This window comes from Cupressus sempervirens, chromosome 4 (assembly GCF_028749045.1).
Source record: "Cupressus sempervirens isolate cs-2001-9-10 chromosome 4, ASM2874904v1, whole genome shotgun sequence".
Taxonomy (NCBI): domain Eukaryota; kingdom Viridiplantae; phylum Streptophyta; class Pinopsida; order Cupressales; family Cupressaceae; genus Cupressus; species Cupressus sempervirens.
Genome location: NC_143121.1, coordinates 126,159,819 through 126,177,757, shown reverse-complemented (window position 1 = coordinate 126,177,757; position 17,939 = coordinate 126,159,819).

The window sequence follows — 17,939 nt, the reverse complement described above, 5'->3', positions numbered from 1 at the left end:
GAAGTCAATGTTTACCGAGTGATCAAGGTGAACAAAGCAGCCAGTGTTTACCGAGTGTTCAAGGTAAAGAAAGGAATCAGTTTTGACCGAGTGAAGATGTACTAAGATGTAACCGAGAACTTCATGATAACCGAGCTCCTAAGGTTATCAAGGAAATTAATTTTTACCGAGCTCAGATGGATATCAAGGAAACTAACTATCACCGAGTCACAAGGTTCTATCAAGTGTTTCCTTTGATCACCGAGCTACAGTTCAGATAGAAGTATTCACCGAGTGACATCTCTTCTACCGAGTCTCCAGTGGTTACCGAGTTCAGAACTACTCGAAGTGTTTAGTATGAACCGTGCCTTCACTTCTACCGAGTGCATGACGATGCCAAGTAACGCAGTGGACGCCGAGTATCAGAAGGACACCGAGTCAGTTCAGTGAACCCGGGTTTTTACCTTGGGCCAACTTTGTATAGAGATTTGCACTTGTTGTTTTGGCCGACCTTGCATGCATTCTTTATTTGGATGGTATATATATGTAATGTATTGTATCATTCAGATGTAAGGAAGTAAGAAATGAGATGAAAAGCAATTGCAATGGCAATAGAAATTGTAATTAATGAAACTGCGAAAGTGTGAAAGAAATACATGCGTGCGAAAGTATGTGTGTTGAGTTGTGAAGGTATTCAACAAGGTTGAATTTTGGAGCAGAAAAGTTTTATCTATGACATCAAGGTGAATCAGAGCATAGCGGATCTTATCAGCAATCCGTTGTAATCAGATCCACTGTTTCATTCTAACAGGTGAATCAGTTTTTGTAAATCCTTTAACAAGGTAGACTTAACAGTCTTTTGTAAATCTCCTAACAGAGTGCATACTTTATTGTATGTTTGGAAATCCTCTAACAAGGTGGATCTAGCAATCCTTTGTGCTCCTAATAGGGCAGATCACCAGAAGTGGTCATTGTAAGCCTTAATCGGCCAACATCATACTACAGTAACGAAGCTTGTGGGTTTCATCCCCACCCCAATTTTACTTTCTATTTGGAAGGTTTCTGGGTCACCAAATCTGTGTGTTCAAGTGTTGCAAATGATTTTGTTTCATGCTTATAGTAGGTTACTTGGATGAATGGTGAATATATCAATATACAGTTTTATTGTTTGAAATTTTAGAAGTTACTGATTCACCCCTCCCCTCTCAGTAACTTGTCATATCTTGAATATTTCCAACAATTGGTATCAGAGCATTAAGGTTCTCAAGATAAAAGTTTCACAGCTTGAGCAAAGATCAAAGACAATGGAGATATTCAAACTTGACAAAACTATTGAGAATGAAAAGCTAGATCTGAAAATGGCCATGGCTCAACTCAATGAAGCAAAAGAGCATCTTTCACAATCCTTGAAAAGAAGAAAAGAACTTGCAAAGAAAATGAATGACCATTAGTATGTTGAAGAAAAGATTGAAGATCTCTCACCATCAAATAGTTCAGATGAAGCTAACAAAGCAATCAAAGAACTTTTAGAAAAGAATGGATCTCTGCAGGAAGAAGTAAGAAAGCTCAAAAGGGAACAAGGAATCCAGTCCATCAGGCTATGCGAAATCTTGGAGCAAAGGAACAAGGCAGCCGAAGACTTAGAGGTAAGGAATAATCAATCCTCTCAGCTTGAAAATCTTGTAACTCAATTATCTAATGCAAATGAAGAAATTATGAATCTGAGATCTGAGAATGAGAATTTGAGAAATGACTTAATTACTGAAAGACAAATCAATGCAAGCTTACAAAGTGATCTAATCTCTGAAAAACAAGTCAATGAGAGAATGGTAAAATCTCAAAAGGACATGGATCAATTGAATCTGCAAAATGAAGAAAAATTTCATAAACAAAATGGTAAAGCAGGCCTTGGATACAAGGAAGAAGGTGAATCCTCCAAACAGGGTACTCAAAAGAATCAAAAACCTACTTGCAGCCACTGTGGTAAGTTAGGTCATACATCTAACGGATGTTGGAGCAATGGAAAAGGAAAATTTAATGGAAAGTGCTACAATTGATATCAGCATGGACACAAAGCCAATGAATGCAAAAAGAAACCGAAATTTGAAGGTAAATGTCACAAATGCCAAAAGCAAGGTCATAAGGCATCACAATGCAAATCCAAATTATTTAATCCAGTTGAACAACTTGTCAAAGCAATATTTGGTTGGGACTACAACACTTGGTGCAGATGTCATTATTGTGGAGAATATGGTCATACTGGCATAAACTGTGCAAGGCATCACCTAAGAAAAAGGGATACCACTGTAAGATGTTATACATGTACAGAACTTGGTCATATATCTAAAAACTGCATGAACATAAAGAAAGTCGAGGATGAGAAGAAAATCAAAGTAGACAATATTCGGAAGCAAATGAAGCAGCAATGGATTCCAAAGTCTACCGAGCCAGATAATTCAAGTAATGGAATGGTCACTCAAGAAGTGAGTGACTCTCCCATTTCCAATTAAGACTCATCAGGATAAGACCAAGACTGTATCTACAAAGCAATATCCTAAGCAGTCCTAGAATGAAAATATGATCAAATCAGTATTTCAGATACATCAGGATCATGGTCGGTACATGACCTTACCGAGCTCAGTCGGGTGCAATAAGGCCTCTTTCACCAAGTTGCACTTACCGAGCATGGTTGGTTCTTCTCTTACCGAGTTAAGGGTGGTTTAACCTATTTTCTTTTGGTCACCGAGTTGCGAAGTTTAAGCTGAGCTAGTGGATGACAGTCTGTCGATCGTAGCTACCTCTGTACTGAACATTAATGGCAAATTTTTCATCAAAAGGGAAGATTTCAACCTCATTTTTCACCACGAATTCGAGATTTACAAAAAGAGGGCTTTCAAGCGAGTTCAAGTGAGTTGAAGAGATTTTCCAGCGAAGTATTCTTACGAAATCTTTTCACTCACTGAGCAGCAATGGCTTCCGCAAGCACCAGCAACAGCAAGGCGAAGAAAGGATCTGAAATGCTTGTGAAGGGAACGGAATGGAAGGCACCTACGTTCAAGCTTGTTCCTACCATCGCTGAATCACTCGACCCGCATGGAGCTCAATAACAGATCCCTCCAAAGGTACTTCTAATCAATGATATTCGTACTCATTTCAAGTGTACTGTGCAAGAAATAGGGACACTAGATATGGATAGCACCCTAGCTGAGTTATGCATGGATGGAACCCTAAAACCTGAGTTCAAACATTTGGAAACCAAAGGCTTAACCCATATCCCGCATCTGCCAAGAAGTTTCCAAGTGAAATGGGTGAGGTATATCTTGAGCCGAGTGCATAATGGTCAGTTGTGGTTGGAACAACCAGTTTTGATAACCAAGAAGATGATTCACAAAATCATGGGTCTCCCGATGCTCAGCAAAGCCAAAACCACCAAAACCCTAGGACGGGATGAGTTACAGAGGAAAACCCAAGCTGAATGGGATGGCAGAGGTTTAAAGCTTAACAATGTTTCAGATATAGAACTGAAATTTGGTATTTATGTTATTGCATACAAACTGTATAGTTCCAGTAGGCTGAATAGTGTACCTTGCGAGGCTGTAGATTTGGCATATAAAATTGTAAAGAAAAATATGGAGTTTGACCTAGCTGATGTGCTATTAAAACAATTCAATAAAAACATGGAAAGCATAAGGACTGCAAAGACAAACCCTTGTAAATTTGGTTCTTTGCTAGTTTGTTTATTTTTCTATGTACAAAAATTCTTTCCATCTAAGGGTGCAGTTGTATGGAGGAAAGATACTCCAATTTTGTATCAAATAAATGAATTCATAGTAGAAATGGGTATGAATTTTGACAAAGTAATGGATAATTATTTTGAAGATTTCAAGGAAAGGATGAACAACAGATTCAAAATACCTCCAAAACTTGTTGAAGAGTATAAGGATGATGTCTGTTTCATGGTTGACTGTGACAAAGTGTACATACAGGTAGTTAGACCCCGAGTTGCATGGGTGAAACCTCTTCCATATGAGGTAAATATTGATGAAACAAGGGATATCATTGAAGCACTGGTAAATGAGCCAGTAGACCCAAGGCAACGAATTTTTGGTACTTATGATGAAGCAAAGGCCAGAATTGAACTGGAAATCAAAATTCCACAGGCCATTAGCAAAGGTAAGAGGAAAGTGGCCAAACTGAAAACTGAAATGAGTCCTCTTATGGTCACCGAGGGAAAAGGTGAAGATAAAGAAAGTGAAGAAGAAGAAGAAGGAGAAAAAGATTCAGAAAAAGAGCAACCGGCAAAGAAGAAAGGCAAGGTAATCATTACCAAGCCCAAGAAGCAGCGTACTACAGTATTCACTCGGAGGACGAGAAAAGGTATTCAGGAACCTGTATTGGTCAAACCTGCACCTACATTCGAGCAAAGGCTCAAATCATTGGAAGAAGGAGCTGGCATCACAAATTTCAAGGCATTAAGATTTGAGACAAGGACTGATCCAGAGAAAATGAAAATTGAGGAACTGGTACTTAACAAAATGGGAAAATGGAAATACTCCCCGGACCAGATTGCTCCTCATATTTGTAAAGAACTACTGGAGAGAGTACAGCCAAGATGGGAGTTAGCCACCAAGACGGTAAAAGATATATATGAGCAATCCCTAAAGAATCTTCAGCCTAGTCTCACTGGAGCAGAGGTAAAATCTGAATTGAAAACCTATGAAGGTAAAATGATGATCAGATTCCACACTTGTTTGATTTTGATCAAAGATATAGAGCATGTTGTAAATGATGCTACAAACATGTGGAAAAACATCTATCATCTACATAAGCCTAGTGTAGACCTAGTAGAAATAAAGGATGATAATAGCAGCAGCAGTAGTGATGAATCAGATAGCACTCCATCCATCATAGTTACACCAGGAGAGTTGCATGCAATGATGGAAGAGAAAGAGGAAGAAGACAAAGAGGAAGAAGCTGAAGAGGAAGATAAGGAGGATGATATGGTAAAAATTGCAGCAGCAGTTATTGCATCCCTTCCTCACTCCCCAGCTAAACATGTGACATCATCAAGGTTGGAGTCAGCTTTAGCAGGTTCATCTACACCAGATTTACCATCTACACCTGCCATATCTCAGCTCCAGGTATCATCAGTGGAAATGACTACCACTTCATCTACCGAGCTGCACCCCTCTTCATCTACCGAGCTGCACCCCTTTTCATCTACCGAGTTGGCCTCCTCGACTCCATCATCATCAGTTGGTATTGCTGTAAGTTATCCAATTTTGACTACTCCAATTTGTTCTACAATTTTGTCACCATCTACTTCAGGCACAGTGAGCTTAGATACTATATTACCGAGTGTATCACCATTTTTGGCCAGCACTCAAATTTTTGACCCTGTACATACTCCTATTGGCACTCAAACCTCAAGCATCCCAGTTTTTACTGCTAGTCCTTCTGTCTCTACTGTTGTGTCTATTCCAAAGGTCAAACCAGTCATCTCAGAAGTCAAACAAAAGAAACCATTAAGACTTATGATCACTGGAAAGGAAATTCTTGAAGACATTGACTTGGACACAGAGATAGTAATTCCAAAGATTGACTTTGATAATGCTACCATTGAAGAAATGAGGTATGCTAGTCAACTTATTGAGAGAAAGGCTACTCAGATGCAGTTAAGATCGGAAAGGGATAAGGAATATAGGATAATTGAGGAAGCCCGGAACATAATTACTGAGGCTATAGGTGTTGATGTTGATACTTCTCAACACATTTTGATTTAATTGGAAGAGGCAATTAATAAATTCAATGAAGATGCCTCCGGACAAGAAAAGCTAATTGAGCGTGTAGAAAAGAAATTTGATAATAAGGTATTGGGGCACATTGCCCAGAACATTGCAATAAATTAGGTTGCATTAACCTCAGTTTTGGCAGATATGGAAAATTCTTTTAATAATGTAACATCTCTTTTTGCTAAGCTTTGTGATGTTACCGAGTACACTAAAGGAATAAGAGAGAAACTAAATAAAATTGATGAAGATCTGAAGGTGAGCACACAGAACTTGAAGCTTGACTCCAGTTCAAGCTCATCTCATCACCTCAGAATCAAATTTTTGTCAGAGAAGCAGGCAGAGCTGTTGAGGGAAGAGGCAAGGATCCGATCTACATTGATAGATATCCAAAACATGATCCTTCCCATCATGGATTCAATGCAGAAGCACATTGCACATTCAAAGACATTAATCCATGATAATAACTTCTCCATTGTAGACCATGTGATTGAACTTTCGGCTGAAGTTCAAGTAGCTCTTTCTACCTGCAAAATTTTGCAAGAGAATTGGGATAAGACTCTTCAGCTTATTCTCCAGGTACATTAAGAGTTCATCTCTCATTTTGGTGTTTCTATATAAGTATATATATTCTTTTATTCTTTGGCATTATTGTCAAAAAGGGGGAGATTATTGTTGGATATGTATACTATGGGTGAATAAGTGTTTTCAGAAAAATTGTACAAAGGAAGAGATATATAGCTCATGTAAATAATGTATGTACATTCTATGGGGGAGTTGTATATAACAAAGCTATTCTATGGGGGAGTTGTATATAACGAAGCTATGTATATTCAGAATCAGTCATCAGCATGTCAGATAAACTTTGTCTCATAAGTGTTTTTGTCACTAGTGCCAAAGGGGGAGATTGTTGGCATTATGATACATTTTTGTCATTAGTTACAACACTTATTGGATTCTGAATGCTTACCGAGCTCTCACCGGAAGCCAAGCTTTACCTAGTTCTCAGTGTTTACCGAGTAATCAAGGTGAACAAAGAAGTCAGTGTTTACCGAGTAATCAAGGTGAACAAAGAAGTCAATGTTTACTAAGTGATCAAGGTGAACAAAGCAGCCAGTGTTTACCGAGTGTTCGAGGTAAAGAAAGGAATCAATTTTGACCGAGTGAAGATGTACTAAGATGTAATCGAGAACTTCATGATAACCGAGCTCCTGAGGTTATCAAGGAAATTAATTTTTACCAAGCTCAGACAGATATCAAGGAAACTAACTATCACCGAGTCACAAGGTTCTATCAAGTGTTTCCTTTGATCACCGAGCTACAGTTCAGATAGAAGTATTCACCGAGTGACATCTCTTCTACTGAGTCTCCAGTGGTTACCGAGTTCAGAACTACTCGAAGTGTTTAGTATGAACCGTGCCTTCACTTCTACCGAGTGCATGATGATGCCGAGTAACGCAGTGGACGTCGAGTATCAGAAGGACACCGAGTCAGTTCAGTGAACCCGAGTTTTTACCTTGGGCCGACTTTGTATAGAGATTTGCACTTGTTGTTTTGGCCGACCTTGCATGCATTGTTTATTTGGATGGTATATATATGTAATGTATTTATCATTCAGATGTAAGGAAGTAAGAAATGAGATGAAAAGCAATTGCAATGGCAATAGAAATTGTAATTAATGAAACTGTGAAAGAAATACATGCATGCGAAAGTATGTGTGCTGAGTTGTGAAGGTATTCAACAAGGTCGAATTTTGGAGCAGAAAAGTTTTATCTATCACATCAAGGTGAATCAGAGCATAGCGGATCTTATCAGCAATCAGTTGTAATCATATCCACTGTTTCATTCTAACAGGTGAATCAGTTTTTGTAAATCCTTTAACAAGGTAGACTTAACAGTCTTTTGTAAATCTCCTAACAGAGTGCATACTTTATTGTATGTTTGGAAATCCTCTAACAAGGTGGATCTAGCAATCCTTTGTGCTCCTAACAGGGCAGATCACCAGAAGTGGTCATTGTAAGCCTTAACCGGCCAACTTCATACTGCAGTATCGAAGCTTGTGGGTTTCATCCCCACCCCAGTTTTACTTTCTATTTGGAAGGTTTCTGGGTCACCAAATCTGTGTGTTCAAGTGTTGCAAATGATTTTGTTTCATGCTTACAGTAGGTTACTTGGATGAATGGTGAATATATCAGTATACAGTTTTATTGTTTGAAATTTTAGAAGTTAATGATTCACCCCTCCCCTCTCAGTAACTTGTCATATCTTGAATATTTCCAACACTAACTTGACAAGATTACTCATATAAGTATAAGATCAAGTTGAGGATTAAAACAAAGTAAGCATGGGATTGAAGAAGATAAATTAAGGAAGTGATTGGAAGGATATCTGCAAGAGGAGAGAGTATCCGAGTTGAGCAAGCTACAAAGAACATTTTGATCAAAGACAATCAAGTGATCCAACCAGAACAAAGATATGAAATTAGAAAAGATAGTTGCATCAGCAATAAGGTCAAGTCATTGTTACTCTCTAATAATTATAATAGTGAATCGAATCTCCTAACATAGCCTAATAGCTATTTGGTAAATCCTCTAACAAGGTGGCATTTCTAGATTGACGTGTCTAAAGACCTCTAACAAGGCCACTTCTTATAGGGTGAATTAAATCCTTTAATAGTGTCACACCTAATAGTGTGATTTATAACCTTTAACTAGGTTGACTCTTAATAGGGCTCACTTCAAAATAGTGTATAGTTACAATTGGTAGTTTTCTTAAATTGGGTTTCCACATTAAATCTTTGTGTCATGTGTATTTTTGTTATTTACTTTATGTTTCTACAACTAAGTTAATTAAGGTTAATCACATTTAAATATCTTATGATATGCATGTTTAGTGCTAACCGAGTGATAGTAATATATACAATGTTAATTGAGTTATAGTAGAATATTCAATGTTAACTGAGTTAGTGTTAGTTATTGGTTTTATATTATGTTAACATCTTTAAGGGACTTTTGGATTTATTTTTTATAGTAACTGATTCACCCCTCCCCTCTTAGTTACTCCTTCCCGTTCTCCAACAAGCATGATAGTTCTTCCTGATAGAGTTTCGAAAAACAAAACATCCAAATGGAATTTTGCCAAGAAAAACTTAAAAAATAGTTCTTTTTAAAATATAATAGAAAATAAAATTATCAAAAGATTAATTTTAGAATTATTTTTTTTGGGTAAAATGTCAAAGACCCATAACATTATAAATATAAATATATCCTTACGGTCATGTGTTATATCTCATGCAATAAGACTAACTAGTTAAGCCCTTCTTTCTTCAAATAGAAATGTAAATTCTTGTCTCATGCAAATAATATAAATGAAAAACTCTACAATATGGAGATTCCAATGGAACTAGTGCTCAAAACTAGGCTACTAGATTCTCCAAAAAGATAAATAGCCTAGCTACTCAAGCCTTCCATTTCATTGACAACCCCACACCCAAAATTATCTTTTAGAAGTAACAAAAACATAATGTGAACACCCAGTAGACACAAAAATTGGATCCTCTCCTTCCAAATCTATAGCTCTACTAAGTCTAGAGAAGTTAAAATCCATTTCCTAGAGAATATGCTTCTCTTCTATCCCTCAGAAATGCATGCATTTGGTATATTGTATCCTTCTAGAGTTTTTTATGATTGATTCATTGCAATAGCTAGAGAGTGCCAAATGCCTATTTCATTTGGTACTACATTTTGATTCAAACCCACTAATTCCAGATGAGATACATTTGACATTCTTCCAAGTTGACCATATGTAATTTGTCTAAACCTAAAGAGAAACTCATTACCTACACTACATTTTGACTAGTGATTTCTTGAACTCTCAATGAAACCTATGAATCTTTTATTCTTTACCAAGGCTAAGTTGGCCTCTCTTAGATTTTTCTTGAACCCATAAGGAACAATTATGGTCAATTTTTGTTGACACAACACATGATGTAGATACACTTATGACCTCAACTTTATACATCTAGGCCCTCCACTTTCTTTGATTGATTCCAACTTTGTCCTGGGTATTAAAGAGAACATCCAAGTTGTCCCTCTCCAACCTACCACATGCACACACCTCCGCATCACAAGTAAAAACTAGTGAATGGAATTGTCTAGATATCATTTTGCTGATGTGGCATGGGAGGCCCCTACATGGGTCAGCTCATGTGTGTTTCTAGAATAGGGTAAACCTAGTGCCCCATGGCTCCCATCTCTGAAGTTGTAAGCCAATTTTTTGTCGATCTTAGTATTGCAAAGCCACCCAATCTTCATGTTAAATAGCTCAAAAATAGAAATTAAAGTGCAAAGTGGTAAGTTTTTTAATGAAATTGTAAAATCATAATCAAACTAAATAAATGTAATTTAATCATGATTTTAATAAATTTACTAAAACTTGCATGGAAAAATATCCAAAAAATATACTTAGGAATTTATCTTCCCTATCTTTTGTTCTCCTTATATAGAAATACATAAATCTATGTCTTACAGAAATATATAATTCTCTAAAGTTTAACTTTAAATGAAATATAAAGTGAATAATTAGATCTATCTCTATTTTATTTATAGACTTGGATGAAAGATATAAAATTAATAGAGATATAAAATAAAGGGATAATTGAGCTAGATGTTAGGGATTATGATTATAGGGTTAGAGTTTTGGGCTTAGGGTTTAGATAGATTGAGGGTGGACCTCTCTCTATAAACCATAAATCCTAAAACACGTGTTGTCCCAAATAGGTATTGAGAGGGGGCGTAAATCAATACAAAATTTTAAACCAAACACTATAGCTATTGTGCTTACTATTCTATTTACCATTCCTTTAACCACCATTATTATGATAAAATTTATGCAATAAAATCATACAAGATCACAAAAAAGCCATACATCAATGCCATGGGTATTTCTACATGGAAACCCTTGATGTGAGAAAAAAAAGAGTATGTGTAGGATCCTAGTCAACCAAACTATGCCCTTAAGTGGCAGTGAAAAATTAGCAAATCAGGGTTATGTCAACTTGGCATGTAATTTTAAAGTAATTATGGACTTTATACCAAAAAATTATAATAAAATAATCTATCAAAAATTGAATCTAAAGAAAAAAATTGATCCATCAATTTTTTTGATTTTAATGTAGTAGTACAAAAGTTTTAGGACAAAAATAAGAAGTAGGTGTATGTCTGACCACCTTAATCAAAATCAAATGATACGATTTTTTAAGAAGATTCTAGATATAATAAGTACACTCATGTCTAGATGTAACACATATTTTTGGGTGTTTTTATTCCAAAATGATTAATTATGAATTTTCTACTATAACGCTTTCAGAATTAAAAAACTCCCATGTCTAACCACCTAAACTAATTCAAAAAAATAATAATAAAAATATTCTTTTTTTTTCCTTCTAGTAGTCGAAGCATACAATGTGACACATCTTTTGCATTTCAAAAATCTTATACTATTTGAAAGTTATAGTTATTTTTCAATCAGCATGTTAATTAGCCCTTTGTAGCTAACTCCATTTGAAAATAAGTGATAATTACTTACTAAAATCATAATTTAACAAACATTTTATCAATGGAAATCCGAAAACCTTCTCAAGAAACATTTTTCATTTCAACAAATTTTGATGAAAAAAGGTTATTAGCTACATGGTCAAAGTCAAAAACACACAATAAAAGGCCAAAAACACACAATAAAAGGCCAAAAACATGTTTTTGGGACATTTTTGGTGTTGACCATGGAGGGTTGGTATTTGAAGAAAAACCAAGCCTAATCAGTCCCAAATTGGATACTCATTCTTAAATCAAATACCCAATTTTCCTAAGTTTTTATTTTTATTTTTAAAATTTAATTTTTTTAATAATAGTATGACCCCTTTTTAGGAGCCTTAGTATATTTTTTAAAAGATCTTTAGGACTCTTAACCATTCATATGATGGTTCCAAAGGATTAAGAGGGGTCATACGGTGCCCTTTGACACTCTTTGACCCATTCAATCACAATATGTGTACTTATGGGTCCTAGGACCCCTAACCACATTAATGATGTGATGTAATGGCTCAAAAGTGGTCCTAGAATACCCTATGACCCCTTTGACCGATTCAATTACATTAAGTGTGTGTAAAGGTCATAAGATACTCTATTACACCTTTTGAATCATTTTAATACATGATATATGTTCCTCAAACTCCTAGGAATGTATTTTCTTATTTAATAGGTCAAAAGGGGTCATAGGGACTTTATGACCCCATTTGACCCATTCAAACACATAGTGTATGTCCCTAGGGGTCCTAGGACCCTTAGAAACATATGTTGTCACATAATGTGTTGAAAGAGGCCATAGGGTACTCTATGGTTGTGCCCCTTTCATCTAGAGGGTTTCTAAGACCCCTAGGAACATATGTTCTCATTTAATTGGTCAAAATTTCCCTATGACCCCATTAGAAGAATTTAGACACATGATAAAAGTCACTAGGGGTCCTAGTACCCCTAGGAATATATGTTGACACATAATGCATCAAAAGGGGTCATAGGGTATTCTATGACCCCTTTCTACTCATCAAACACATGATATTTGTTTTTAGGGATCCTAGGACCCCTAGGAACATATGATATCATTTAAATGGTGAAAAGGGGTCATACAACACCCTATGACTACATTTGACCCATTCAAACACATGATGCATATGTTTCCATATAATGGGTCAAGAGGGGTCACAGTGTACCCTATGACCCATTTTGATTCATTCAAAAGCATGATGTATATCCCTAGGGGTCTTAGTACCCATAGGAACATAATTTTCATATAATGGGTGGAAAGGATGATAGGGTACCTTATGACCTCTTTGAATCTATTCAAACACATGATGTATGTCCTTAGGGATCCTATTACACCTATGAACATATTTTGTCATATAATAGGTTAAAAGGGGTCATAGGGTACTCTCAAACCCCTTTTGACTCATTCAAAGACATGATATATGTTCCTCAATGTCTTAGAATCCCTAAGAGCATATGTTATCATTTAATAGGTCAAAAGGGGTCATAGGGTACCATATGACACCTATTGACCCATTCAAAAACATAATGTATGTCCCTAGGGGTCTTAGGAGCCCTAGGAATATATTTTATCACAGAATAGGTTGAAACAGGTTATAGGGTATTCTATGACCTCTTTTGACTCATTCAAACACATGAAATATATTCCTAGAGATCCTAGAACCCCTAGGAACATATGTTCTCATTTAATGGCTCAAAAGGGCTCATAGGGCACCCTATGACCCCATTGAACCCATTCAAACACATGATGTATGTCCCTAGGGGTCCTAGGATCCTTAGGAAGATATATTTTTATATAATGGGTTGAGAGTGGTCAAAGCATACCATGATCATTTTGGATCCATTCAAACACATTATGTATGTCTTTAGGGGTCCTAGTACCCCTAGGAACATGTGTTGTCATATAATAGGTTAAAAGGGGTCCTAGGGTACTCTATGACCCTTTTTGACTTATTTGAACACATGATATATGTTCGTAGGGGTTCTAGGATGCCTAGGAACATATGTTCTTATTTAATGGGTCAAAAGGGTTGATAGGGCACCCTATAACCTAATTCAACCCATTCAAATGCATGATGTATGTCCCTTGGGGTCCTAGGAGCCCTAAGAACATATGTTGTCTTATAATCAGTCAAAATGGGTTATATGGTACTCTTTGACCCCTTTTGACTCATTCAAACACAAGATATATGTTCCAAGGGGTCTTAGGACCCTTAGGAACATATGGTCTCATTTAATGGGCCAAAAGGGGTCATAAGGTACCCTATGACCCTATTCGACCCATTCTGATGTAGGAGCATCCAGTGGTGTAAGGGCAATCCTATATCACCAAAAAAATGCTAAGAGATAGTCTTTGTTTAACATATTTTATTTCTAGATACCCATTTGGGTCAAATAAAGGTTCTAACTCTCACAATTCCACTATTATTTTTTTGGGTTAGAGTTTTAAAGCACCTTGGGATACATGTAAATATGGAAAATGGGTTATTTTGTAATAGAGCCAAAATTATGATGAGTTATAGGGTGTAATTTGGAGGGATTATTATAATTGTAATATAAAGTGATCTAGAAAAAGAATCAGGTCAAAAGACTTTACAATTAGAAAGTTATTGTAGTTTTAAGTTTCCTGGAGACCTCCTAAGAGTGCTTCAAATTCAGATTTGGGGCACTAAATGGACTTGTACGGGGCCAAAAAATGGGGGATGAGTGAAGCTAGTCTATAGGGCTATAGAGAACTTTAAGAGCTTTCCAAAAATGTAAACGGTTTGTCAATCAGAGTCCCGGTTCAAAAGTTATGCGTCCCAGAAGTTGGACTACTATTTTTGGATTCTTCTAATTTTACACCGACTTCTAACATGACTTCTAAAACATTTTGTTTTGGTAGTGGATGCCAACTGGAATTTCTAGATTTTATTCCTAACCCTAAACAAATTGGGGTCTATTTAAGAATATTTCTAGCATTGTAAAGGTAGTTCTTAGGGGAATTAGAGAGAAGGTACCATGTGGAGGAATTCTTTCTCTAGAATCATACAATTGTAAGCCCATAGGGCATTTTTCATTGATAATAGTATTTCCCTTTTCCTATGTGTTCATTCTAGTCTTTAGTTATATCTCCATCACATTCAAACACATGATGTATGTCTCCCTAAGAACATATGTTGTCATTTAATGGGTCTAGAGGGGTCATAGTGTACCCTATGACCCCTTTCGATCCAATTAAACACATCACTAGTACCCCTAAGAGCATATGTTGTCATATAATGGGTCAAAAGGGGTCTTGGAGTACTCTATGACCCCTTGTGACTCATTTGAACACATGATAATGTTCAAGATCCCTAGAAACATATGTTCCCATTTAATGGGGTAGAAGGGTGTAATGTCCCCAATTAGGACATTAGTTTATAATCCATATTTCCACTAATTGTGTATGATTCCTTAATGTTTTAAATTCAATTCCCCTTCAAATATGCCTTATCTAAGCAATAGTCTATAAGTTTATTCATTCCCATTCATATTTTTATGATTTCGATCTCCCTCAAGTATATCTCGATTACCTCCATTCCCCTAATACTTATATATTTTTACCCATGGATCACGACTCCTCATGACTAATTAATATTTTGATTATTAATTGACTCTATATGCTTCATTCATTTATTAGCATATTTGTCTTTCATTAAGCTTAAGTGTTATTAATATATTTATAAGAATTGATTATTCTTGATTATTATATTAATTTCTATTTCTATTCATTAGTATTTATTTGACCTTATTATTTTATTACATTAGTAATGTCTTATTATTATATCAATAATATAATAATTTATTCTTTAATAATAAAATATATTATTAAACATATTTTTATAATTATATTTTTTCATCATAAAATTATAATATGTTTATATATATATATATATATATATATATATATATATATATATATAAACATATATATATATATATATATATATATAATTAAACTATTTTATTTCATTCACTTATATTACCATAATTAGGGGATATGATAGTCCAGTCTTCCTCAAATTTCTTGTCCTCAAGCAATGACCATTTACACAAAACCTTTCTTGTGAAGTCAATATATAAGTTATACACTAGGATGCAAGAATACATAAGGTATGGATGCAGTTAATGTCATAATGCATGAAGTAAATATATGAATACTTGCAAACATGAAGCATACACGAAGAAGACACATTAATGCATGAAGACATGTAGCATACACGATGTATACACATATTGAAAATATCATCCTATAATCTAATAAGGTTATTCTAATAAAAATATCATTTGTCATTGTACTTTTTATCCAAATCCTACACCAAAGGAATACAAGTTAGTAAACATGAATATACTTTTAAAAGAAGCTAATAGTTTTAATAGGAAAAATAGCTCCACTATAATGTCCCTACTTGTCCTATTTTTTCAAGGAATCAGTTTAAAAGATTATCATTGCCTTATTTAATCAAAATAATTCTTCCTATATGCATATATCCATATCCTATCGATTACACTATATGTATAGGCTAGGTCACCCGGGGATTGTGCAAGGAAATCACATTAAAATCCCTCACCATGCCTAGATGCTATACCATACCATAGTACTTGAAACATTGTGGTGGGGTCTCATAGCTCTATAAACCTAAACCCAAGAGTTGGTATATACCCCTCTTGCCTTAGGACTCATCCCTAGCCTCTTACCCACCTAGTTTCTTATTGATTGTCATAATCTTGAGATCCTTCTTAAATCCTTACCTCTTCTTATTAATTACTCAATTAAATGTTTATCTATTTTATTTAATTATTTCAAAGGAAAGAAAATATCCATTCTTATAATCTTGTTATTTCTTGTATAACTAAGTTACATCCTTAATAACATAATTATTATTAAAACATACTTAAAATAATCTACCTTTACCTTATTACCTTTTTGTAGTGTTGGGTGACATGGGGTCGTATGAATCAAAAGTGGTTCACACTATCTGGTCCTTTGTGCGAATGAGGGACATCGTTGATAGCTTGTTTTGTACTCTCTTCTTTCTTCTCTTTTTGATGCAAATCAGATTCTCAGCTCTCTAAAAGAAAAATCAATGTTTCCACTACAAATTCTTTATTCATGCAGATAGTTTTCATAGTCATGGCTAGAGAGATATGATCAACCATTTAAAGAAACCTTTGAATAGCAACCATGACTTAAGATATGAACTGTTGATCATATCAAAATTTGTGTACTACTATGTATATATTCTAAATGTTGATTTCAATCAATCAAAGTCTTCATCAAAAAATAATTTTGAAAGAATTAGATGCTTATTATCGTTAGTTTGGTAGTCATGTGATCAATAATTGTTTAATTCTTAACAAATGATCTTTCTTTATTCTTTCTTATTTTCCCTCACTAATATGTCTTATTGATTAGTTTTCTCTTCAAATACGCTCTATATGCAGTGATGAATGACTTCAAGGTTATCAATTTCCTTTGATCACTTCAAATATGAACTTTGTACAAAACTCTTTCCCACAACAATATCTTTGAGTTGACACTGTAATTTAATAGGTTGACTTGCAGAGAGAAAAAAAATTATTAATCAACCATGGTCTAGCATGATGTCTTTTGTATTCAATGTCTCTAACCAGAAATAGAAACTAACCCTTTGTGCTAAAACTTGCACCTATCAAAAAGTTCCACTTTCCAATCTTAGTTTTCTCTACTCTTAACTTTTCCCTATCTTTCTCTATTGTTATTATTCAAGATACCTCTATTCTTTTTGTCTTCCATCTCTGTATATGTATGTCACTTGATCAATTATAATTAATAATGCAATTTTGGGAATCTCCATGTAACTTTATAAATGTCCTTGTTCATATATGGCTATTGAATTGTTGTTATCCCTTTAGGCTAATAGGATCAAACTCTGATACCATTGTAATTTCCCCAATTAGGACATTAGTTTATAATCCATATTTCCACTAATTGCATATGATTCCTTGATATTTTACATTCAATTCCCCTTCAAATATGTATTATCTCATTAATAGCCTGTAAGCTTATTCATTCCCATTCATAATTTTATGATTTCGATCCACCTCAAGTATATCCCAATTACCTCCATTCCCTTGATACTTATATCTTTTTACTCATTAGTCACAACTCCTCATGAAAAAATAATATTTTGATTATTAATTGAGTCTATATGCTTTATTTATTTATTAACATATTTGTCTTTCATTAAGGTTAAGTGCTATTAATATATTTATAAGAATTGATTATTGTTGATTAATATATTAATTTCTATCTTTATTTATTAGTATTTATTTGACCTTATTATTTTACTACATTAGTAACGTCTTATTATTATATCAATAATATATTATTTTATTGTTTAATAACATATTATATTATTAAATAATATTTTTATAATTATAAATATCCATCATGAAATTATAATATGTTTATATATATTCATTTACTCTAATAATTATATATATATATATATATATATATATATATATATATATATATATATATTTAAAATAATTAAACTATTTTATT